The following is an 8,791-nucleotide window of genomic DNA, read 5'->3' as shown; positions in this document are numbered from 1 at the left end:
TTTAGGATGTAAAGGCTATTCCAGTTAAACCATGCAAAACTAGAACTCAGCATTATTACCTTTTTTGGCTGCCTAGACTTTGAGGTAACAACCTACAAGGTCCTTCTTTGTTTCTTATAATGGTCTTTGACACCTGTTTTACACAGGCAGTGGTAATCTGGAGACAGATAGCATGTGCTAGCTTTCAGAGATACTGAGTGCTCAGGTTCCATGCAATTTATGTGAATTAATTTCTCCTGAAGGTCAGGTCCCATGTCTTTAAATTAGCCTGGCAACTCAGCAGGGCCCCAATTATTGTCATTTGCAACATACAGTGCTCAGAATAAACATGCTTATTCTCCTTCTGTCCACCTCAGCACTGGAGAGGCATAAGAAAACCCATAGTGGACCTGAGCATCAGCAGCAGGCACTGGGAAACAACTGTCTATGACAGAATGGGACAAGTCCTGAAGGTTACACACGAAGCAGCTGCCCTGGCTAACTAGTGACAATCTCAAGGACTGCCTTCGTGGGAGGAGAGCTCCCATAGTGTTCTACATTGAAATAGGGATGTTATGTCTAGCTGCAGAGATGGGAACAAGGAACGGGTGACCTTCAGATGTAGTCAGAGCTAACACCTTCAACCTGTCAATAACAGACTGCCCCCACAACTCAGAATCTATTCTGTCTTTACAAACCTCTCAGAGAGATTGGTCTCACTGCTCTCTCAGAACATCAGAAAAAATGTTCCTTGTCAGAACCAGCTATTATCCTGCTATATGGATACCTAAAAGCAATGCGTGTGCGGAGGCTACAATACAGTCTTTCAGAGGAATTTATTTAACATGTTTTCCTGAGTCCTTAATTGCAGTGTTGTGAATCCTAGTTACTACCCTAAACAAATCAACAGTATTGCTGGAAGAATAACTATAATCTCCTGGTTTCCTTTTCCCAGGAAGACAACTAGTAAAATAAATAGTTCTGGTGTACTGCAAGTTCCTATAGCTGTTTTTGATTGCATTTTCCTCCCTAGTGCTACAATAAGAATTAAACTCTTGTCTCTGGTGCAGTTTTCAGATGCTCTCCTGCTGTGAAGGGATGCTCTGAAATGCCCAGTGATTCACAGCTCTGATATTTCATGTCTAACAGAATTATTTCTGGGTGAAATTGTTACCTTTCCTGAGAAAGAGACATTCATAAAGCTGGTAGGAGACAAATTATATGTGTCTACCCTTGTGTCTTCCACAGCACTTCTCAAAATCAAATTACTTGGCTACACTTTCAGAAATTCCTCCTATTGCAAGAATGTGTAAACAATTTAAAGTAAAACATGGGGTATCATAATTACACAAAATACAGGATATTCAGGGTTACAAATGGATTTAAGAAAGACCCAGTTGTGTCACAGCATAGAGGAGTAAGAGAGGGGGATCTGAAAGTTCTTCTTCCTTTTGTAGATCATACTATCTGTGGCTCTGCATTATAGGATTATATGCCTGTAAAAGATACGTATAGATCACCACATAAGGTGTGTTTTGTAATTGCTGGATTGGAATTAAGACATTTTATTGCTTCAAGTCAGTCTGAATTTAAACTGCTGTGAGTGTCCCCCATGGCTCCTGCCCCTGCTCCCTGTGACCCAGAGGAGCCCTCAGGGCTGCCCAGCATAGGGGAAAGCCCCGGAGAAGTGCATGTGTCATTCAGGCCTCTAGTGCCTGGTCCTCAGAAATCCCCCAGAACTGCTCTGGGATGTAAGTCAGAAATCTGAGCTGCAGAGTGGGTCATAAAGCTTGTGGTGACTCATGCAGGGATTCTGTGGCGCTGGAGACATTTCTTTTCAATCAGCTGAACTCCCAAAGTAAGCAAATATCCGTCAAATGATACCAGTTACGAAATGTTCTAGTCTGCCCAGGGAAAGTGCAACACACCATCTGCAGGGTGTCACCCCTGGGTGCCCCGCACTGGTAGGTTTGCAGGATGGGTGCAAACCTCTCTCCTGCTGAGACTGCAGATCTCAGCCTCACAGTGCTGGGCAGGGGGGCCCAGGGCAGCCCTGCCCAATACTACAGCAGCAGGGTGCAGGTTAGGGTCAGCCCATCAGTGGGACAGGGCCAGCTGCTCTTGATGCTCTTGAGCAGAGCAGTTTGCAGAAAGAAGTAAGGGCTTTGCTGGGGCTGAAGCTCATCTGTGGGGAGTGCATGCCCCAGGCATGCAGGAGAGCATCCCAGGGATTGGGGGTTGGGGTGGAGATCCCTTTCTTACACCACTGAAGTGCACGGCAGACTGCTCTGGCAGGGGGTAGCATGTGAGGGAAGCACTCTTTCACCTGTATTTCTAACCTGGGTCTTTTGCAGCCCTGTGGGGACACCTAAGCAAAGGCTTTTGTGAAGCTGCCTGTACTTGCACATTTTTTTGTGTGCACAATAAAGTGTCTCTTGTTCCACGGTCTCACAGGTTTTCTTTCTTTATTACCTGAATAAAAGCAACAGATAGCCATGGGCACTGTCTCTGTCAGAGAACCCAGGGAGCAGTGCCTGGCAGTTTGTCAAACACAAAGCTTCATCACAATAAACACCCAGGCCACATTCAGCTGGGGCACAGCATAGGTAGCAGAATGAGAGAGGCTATGGCCTCCATTTCACACTGCAAACAGAAGCTGGTTTCTGCCTGACGACTTTCTGTACGGTGCGGGCCACCCCAAACCAGGCGTTTTAAAATCACTGATCTGATGTTCCTGTGATCAGCCTGGTCTTTATCTTCAGAAATGTGTGCCCCATGCTGGGGCACACGGGGTGGTTGTGGCTCCCATGTGCCGTACCTGGGGACATGGCAGGGTTCCCACCTCCCAGGGCTGAGACAGCAAACTGACTGCACATCCTACCCCATCACCCTGCTTCCCACCAGTGGGGAATTGGGGCATGTGAGCAGCTAGGGAGCTGTGGTGTTCTCCTCTGTGTCCACTAGTCCAAATTGGCCATGAGTGGGACCATGGCATATCCCAATGAGAACATTCACCTCACGTTCAGACAGTGGGTGAGCACTTCAGATGAGGATGTTAGAAGGACAAAAGTCCTTCATGTTTGATGTGTTGGACTTACTGGCTATGAGCTGGAGAGGGACCTGTGAATCCTTTAACTCGTATGAGTAGTTTAGCTTTCTCCCCACAGCAAACATTATTTTGCACTTAAATCACTAAGTGTGACCTGCATCTGCCCTGACCACTCTTTAGTACTTTTCTCCAGCTGTCACTGCTGTTCCTCTCAGTGGGAATCAAGTCTTGGCTAAACCAAGTAACTTTGATCAGTTAAGTTTACAATTGTGATGCTTGTCCCTCTTTCTAGATATATTATGCTTGGGTTGGAGGCTACTTTTCATGGGTGCCAATCCGCTTAAAACAGGCCCATTAGAGAGCAGCAGAATTCAATAGTCCTCCAACGTATAACACAGACCACAAAGAGCTTTCCAAGGGATTTGGCAGGGCCAGGCAATGCGTTGACTGTGGTTGTGAAAGATCTGCTCTCTGAATGGAGTCACCTCAGATTGCTTGCCCCTGGAGAAATATACTCATGGAAGGGATCATCAGCATTTACAGAGGCCACAAAGGTTTGGGATTTCTTCAAAGAGCTGGTAACAAGATTGTGTAAGAACCAAATAGCCTTGCAAATAGCTGTATCCCATTAGTCATGACAGCAAATGCTGGGCTGAATCAAATGTTTATTGTGGCTTATGAAGTGTCTCTGTACACATAACCTTGGGCAAGACCCAGAAATTCTGGGCTCTGCATTTGAAAGGCAGCTGGATGAATAGCCATGGCAAAATAACCAAAAAAGCACTGTTTATTTGCTCAATACATTAACAAAGTGATTAACTGAGTAATGGGAGACCCAGAAGAAAGAAGAAACCTTTCCCTTTGTGTGAAGTCTGTTTTTCAGACTTTCCACCCATATTACGCATTCCTGGAAAACAAAACTAAGCTCAATGTACTTCAAATCAGCCATGAAAGCTCCCCCAGACTGACCGAGCAGCTCGGTGCATTGCTCAGACCTTCATGCAGCTCTTCCTTCTCCTCTCACAATGTGAAAGGCAGCAAAATAATTATGGCTGACTTACTGGCCTATCTTCTGAGGGATAAACATTAGTTCAGGAGTTCTGGAGGACTTCACACAACCAAACCTTCCTTGCTGTTCTAATCTCATTTTTCCTGTGTTGCCATTTTAGCAGCTCAGCTTCTCACAGGAGGCTGCTTCTGCTACCAGACAATGAGTAAATCTGCTACAGATTTTTTTCCCAGTGTCATTCCTGATGTAAGCTGGTGGAAATAATGTATTTAATTCTGTTTGAGAATTCTTACTCTCCTTCGTTCTCTCCTGATTCCCCAGGCTCCCCACTCAGTCATTCCTAAGTTACTGTTCCTCATATTCTTAGAGATATTATTTGTAAATTCTTTCTGCACGCCTCTCACCTGCTGAAGTTACTGCGCTGTCTCTTAGCTCTGTACTATAGAGGGAAAAAATGTTGTTCTTGCTCCCTGAGAAATGTATAGAGAAGCATTTAGCCCGTCTTCCTCTACTGAATATCTAATTGAAGTTAGATCACTTTCAAGAGATTATGTAAGGATAACCAAAGAATCCCACCACTGCTGGTAACGAGCTGCAGAACAAGTGTTTACAGAGTACATAAATTGCTAACAAGCAATATGCATTTTCAAGTCTAGGTGTAGGAAAGGAGTAATCCTCTAACAGGGCATGAAAATACTGCAGATAGGGGGACAAAGCACAGACCTAGGGCCACCTGAGGTGCTGTACGATGTCCTTGCTAGCCACCAGTTTCCGCTGTAAGTGCACGATCAGTCCTGCATCACATCTGCCAGGTCCGTGCTCTGAGACCCTCATCTGTCTAAAAGATTAATGTTAGAGTCCCACTGGACCCCTGATCCTACCCCACGGCTGCAGCTGGGATTGATTTTACCCTGGTCATATCAAAGCCAGATCTAGTGCTGGCTCTGGAGCTGTGGCTGGGCTTTGGACAGTGAAGTTATCATACGTATACCCCCTTGGGGCACAGCACAACTACCATTCCTGTCCATGTGTGAGGTCTAGATGTGGTGGTACATACAGTGGCAGCACACAACCAGCCCCACAATGAGGAGGAAGAGGGGAGGGGGGTCAGTCCTCCTTTTGTGCCTCCTAGCAGGTGATAAACTGGGCTGGCAGTTGCCCCTGCTGGTGCCTGGTCCTGGAGAGGGACCAGAACGCAGCAATGCAAATGCATGCAGAGCTGATATTGGAGCAGATGGTTATTGAATCAGTCAGATATGAGTAAGACTTGACAGACCCAAGGAACTGCAGACCAGTCAGTCTCACCTCTGTGCCTTGCAAAATCTTGGAGCAGATTCTCCTGGAAGGCATGCTAAGGCACATGAAAAACAACAAGGTGCTTGGTGACAGCCAGCATGGCTTCACTAAGGGGAAATCCCGCCTGACCAATTTGCTGGCCTTCTATGATGGGGCTATGGAACTGATGGACAGGGGTAGAGCAGCTGACATCATCTACTTGGACTTGTGCAAAGCATTCAACACTGTCCCTCATGACATCCTTGTCTCTAAAATGGAGAGACATCAATTTGATAGGTGGACCACTCAGTGGATTAAGAACTGGCTGGATGGCTGCACGCAAAGAGTTGTGGTCAACGGCTCAATGTCCAGCTGGAGACCAGTAACGAGTGGTGTCCCTCAGGGATCAGTGCTGGGACTGGTCTTGTTTAACATCTTTGTTGCTGACATGGACAGTGGGATTGAGTGCGCCCTCAGCAAGTTTGCCGATGACACCAAGCTGTGTGGTTCGGTTGATACGCTGGAGGGAAGGAATGCCATCCAGAGGGACCTTGACACGCTTGTGAGGTGGGCTGATGCCAACCCCATGAAGTTTAACCATGCCAAGTGCAAGGTCCTACACCTGGGTCAGAGCAATCCCAGGCACAGCTACAGGTTGGGCAGAGAACAGATTCAGAGCAGCCCTGCGGAGAAGGACTTGGGGGTGTTGGTCGACGAGAAAATGAACATGAGCCGGCTTCAATGTGTGCTTGCAGCCCAGAAAGCCAACCGTATCCTGGGCTGCATCAAGAGGAGCGTGACCAGCAGGTTGAAGGAGGTGATCCTGCCCCTCTACTCTGCTCTCGCGAGACCTCACCTGGAGTATTGTGTGCAGTTCTGGTGTCCTCAACATAAAAAGGACGTGGAACTGTTGGAACAAGTCCAGAGGAGGCCGCAAGGATGATCAGGGGACTGGAGCACCTCCTGTATGAAGGCAGGCTGAGAAAGTTGGGGCTGTTCAGCCTGGAGAAGAGAAGGCTGCGTGGAGACTTCCTAGCAGCCTTCCAGTATCTGAAGGGGGCCTATAGGGATGCTGGAGATGGACTCTTCATTAGGGACTATAGTGACAGAACAAGGGGTAACAGGTTAAACTTTAAAGAGGGGAAGTTTAGATTGGATATAAGGAAGAAATTCTTTACTGTGAGGGTGGTGAGGCCCTGGAATGGGTTGCCCAGGGAGGTTGTGAATGCTCCATCCCTGGTGGTGTTTAAGGCCAGGTTCGATGAAGCCTTGGGTAGCATGGTTTAGTGTGAGGTGTCCCTGCCCATGGCAGGGGGTTGGAACCACGTGATCTTAAGGTCCTTTCCAACCCTAGCTATTCTGTGATTCTATTATTCTATGACCCAAACTGGCTGAGGATGTATTCTAGGTCAAGCAGAGGAGTGGGACTTCTGTGGAAGGAAATCCTGGGCAGGATCCTAGGGATCCAGGCAGGAGCCTCTGTGAAAAGATGGAGACAGCAACACCCTATCCTGCAAGTGCACTCAGCAATGAAAACAGCACTTGTACTGATTAGAGCATAATAAATGTAATGAAAAACTGTGTAAACTATTAGTGACTGCTACCTGTTATGCATTTGTTTTAAGAAAGACCCTTGAATGCTGATAACTATTTTTTCCCCCTAGAAAATCTTTCCACGTTATTGCTGTTTCCTTTACTCACCACATTTGCAGTCATCACTTGTGAATTCAAGTAAAGAATTCGTGAGGAGTCTGGATGGCATAATAATACAATCTTGTATTCTATCACAGCTACCACCCGGCAATCCCAGGATGCTTAACCTGCGCAAGTGGACTAATCCTTGCAGTGCTCTTCTGCTGCGTGGGGAGGCAGTGAAAGTCCCTTCAGGCAGAAGAGAAACCCTTCAGAGCACCATATTTTTGGGTCCCTGGGTCAGAAATGTACATTGCCTGTTTGGTACCAGCCCAACGCCTCCAGGAAGTGTCAGATCTGCTCTGCATGCACTGCGCAGACAGCCTGCACGTGTTCAGTAACTCTGCCCTGCTGGGATGTGCCTGGCTGCCAGCACACAGCACACACGCAGGGTATTTCATGCAGAAATGCGTAGTATGTTCACTGCTTCTACACAGTGGTCAGTTGCTCAGGACATGTGCATTAAGTCCACCCAGTACATCTAAAAGGCATTAGAACAGCTGATGTTGTGAGCAGTTTGTGCAAGATAGAGCAAGGACTGTCATCCTTTGCTGTATATGTTCACAGAGGAATAGAACCATACGAAATTAGCCCCAGAAATGTTCGACTCCTTTGCTCACATGTTATGCAGCAGATCTATGGATGTGTTTCAAAAGTGTCCAGGGGATTCAGATGTCTGGCATCTTGCTCAGATTCCTAAGCATTGAAAGAATCTGCAAAAACCTAGATGCATGCTAGCTGTAATCAGAGCACAGAGAAGCAAAAGCATAGCAGAAAATTGTTAACCTGTTCCCCATGAAACACTTCATAATACAGCTTTGTTATTATAAATCTGCACAACTTTACTGATAGCATATGAATCAACACAATAAAACTACTTTTTTTTTTATGGAAGGACTAGCAAAATGCTTTGTCTTACTCTCAGGTAGCACTAAACCCAGGTTAGTAAGGATATCTACTATTCTAAGCACTTCAACAGCTCACTACCTCCAAGACAACCAGCCATATTTTTTAATATTTTGCTGCAGTTGAACATAGTTCACAAAGCAGAACCTGTTACAACCAGAAATATACTGTATTTCCTCCACATTCTGAATTGGGAAGTAACAGACTGATTTCTACCGTACCCTATTCCTCCACCATTGACACACCTAGATCTCTGCTGAAGTGTAAATGATCACCGAACTGCTGAAAAAGTTAATTGTTGAAAAGTGTTCATTTTAACAGGAGACACACAAATTCCTGCAAAAACAACAGATCAATCATAAGTGGGTAGATAAAGAAATGTATTTTTGTTTCAGTGATCTGTGTGCCGTGATCTGGAGTGGACTCCAATTTTGAAAGGAATTAAATCGTGTTTTGCACCTGGTCGGGAAATGGAAACCCGTTTGCAGAATTTCTAAAAAATCACAGACATTGTTCCAGCATTACAGTGTGTGTGGGGGGGAATCAACAGATTCTTGAAACTAATCAGAATTAGTTAGAAAGAAGGTGGGTTTTGATAGTTCTCAAAGCTTTACCTGAAATATCAAACATGCACATCCAGCCATCATAAAAACCACAAATGTCATGAATCTGTTTACTACTGAGAAGGATTAGCTGAAACCTCTTACAGAGCCAGACAAAATGCACTAAATTCTTTCCACAAAGGAGCTGTGTATAGCTCCATCCTACAGTGCCCCCATGTTTGCTTAGAAAAGAAGAAATAGAAAATTTGCTTCTTTAGCCAAAATTCTGTTTAGGGAGTGAAGGTTTAGGGGAGATGGACAAAGAATTAACCGGTTCCA

This window comes from Pezoporus flaviventris, unplaced genomic scaffold, assembly GCF_033815535.1.
Source record: "Pezoporus flaviventris isolate CSIRO_AGI_PZ_B2104156 unplaced genomic scaffold, CSIRO_AGI_Pfla_v1 ptg000015l, whole genome shotgun sequence".
NCBI lineage: Eukaryota > Metazoa > Chordata > Aves > Psittaciformes > Psittacidae > Pezoporus > Pezoporus flaviventris.
Note: the sequence above shows the minus strand (reverse complement) of the source record.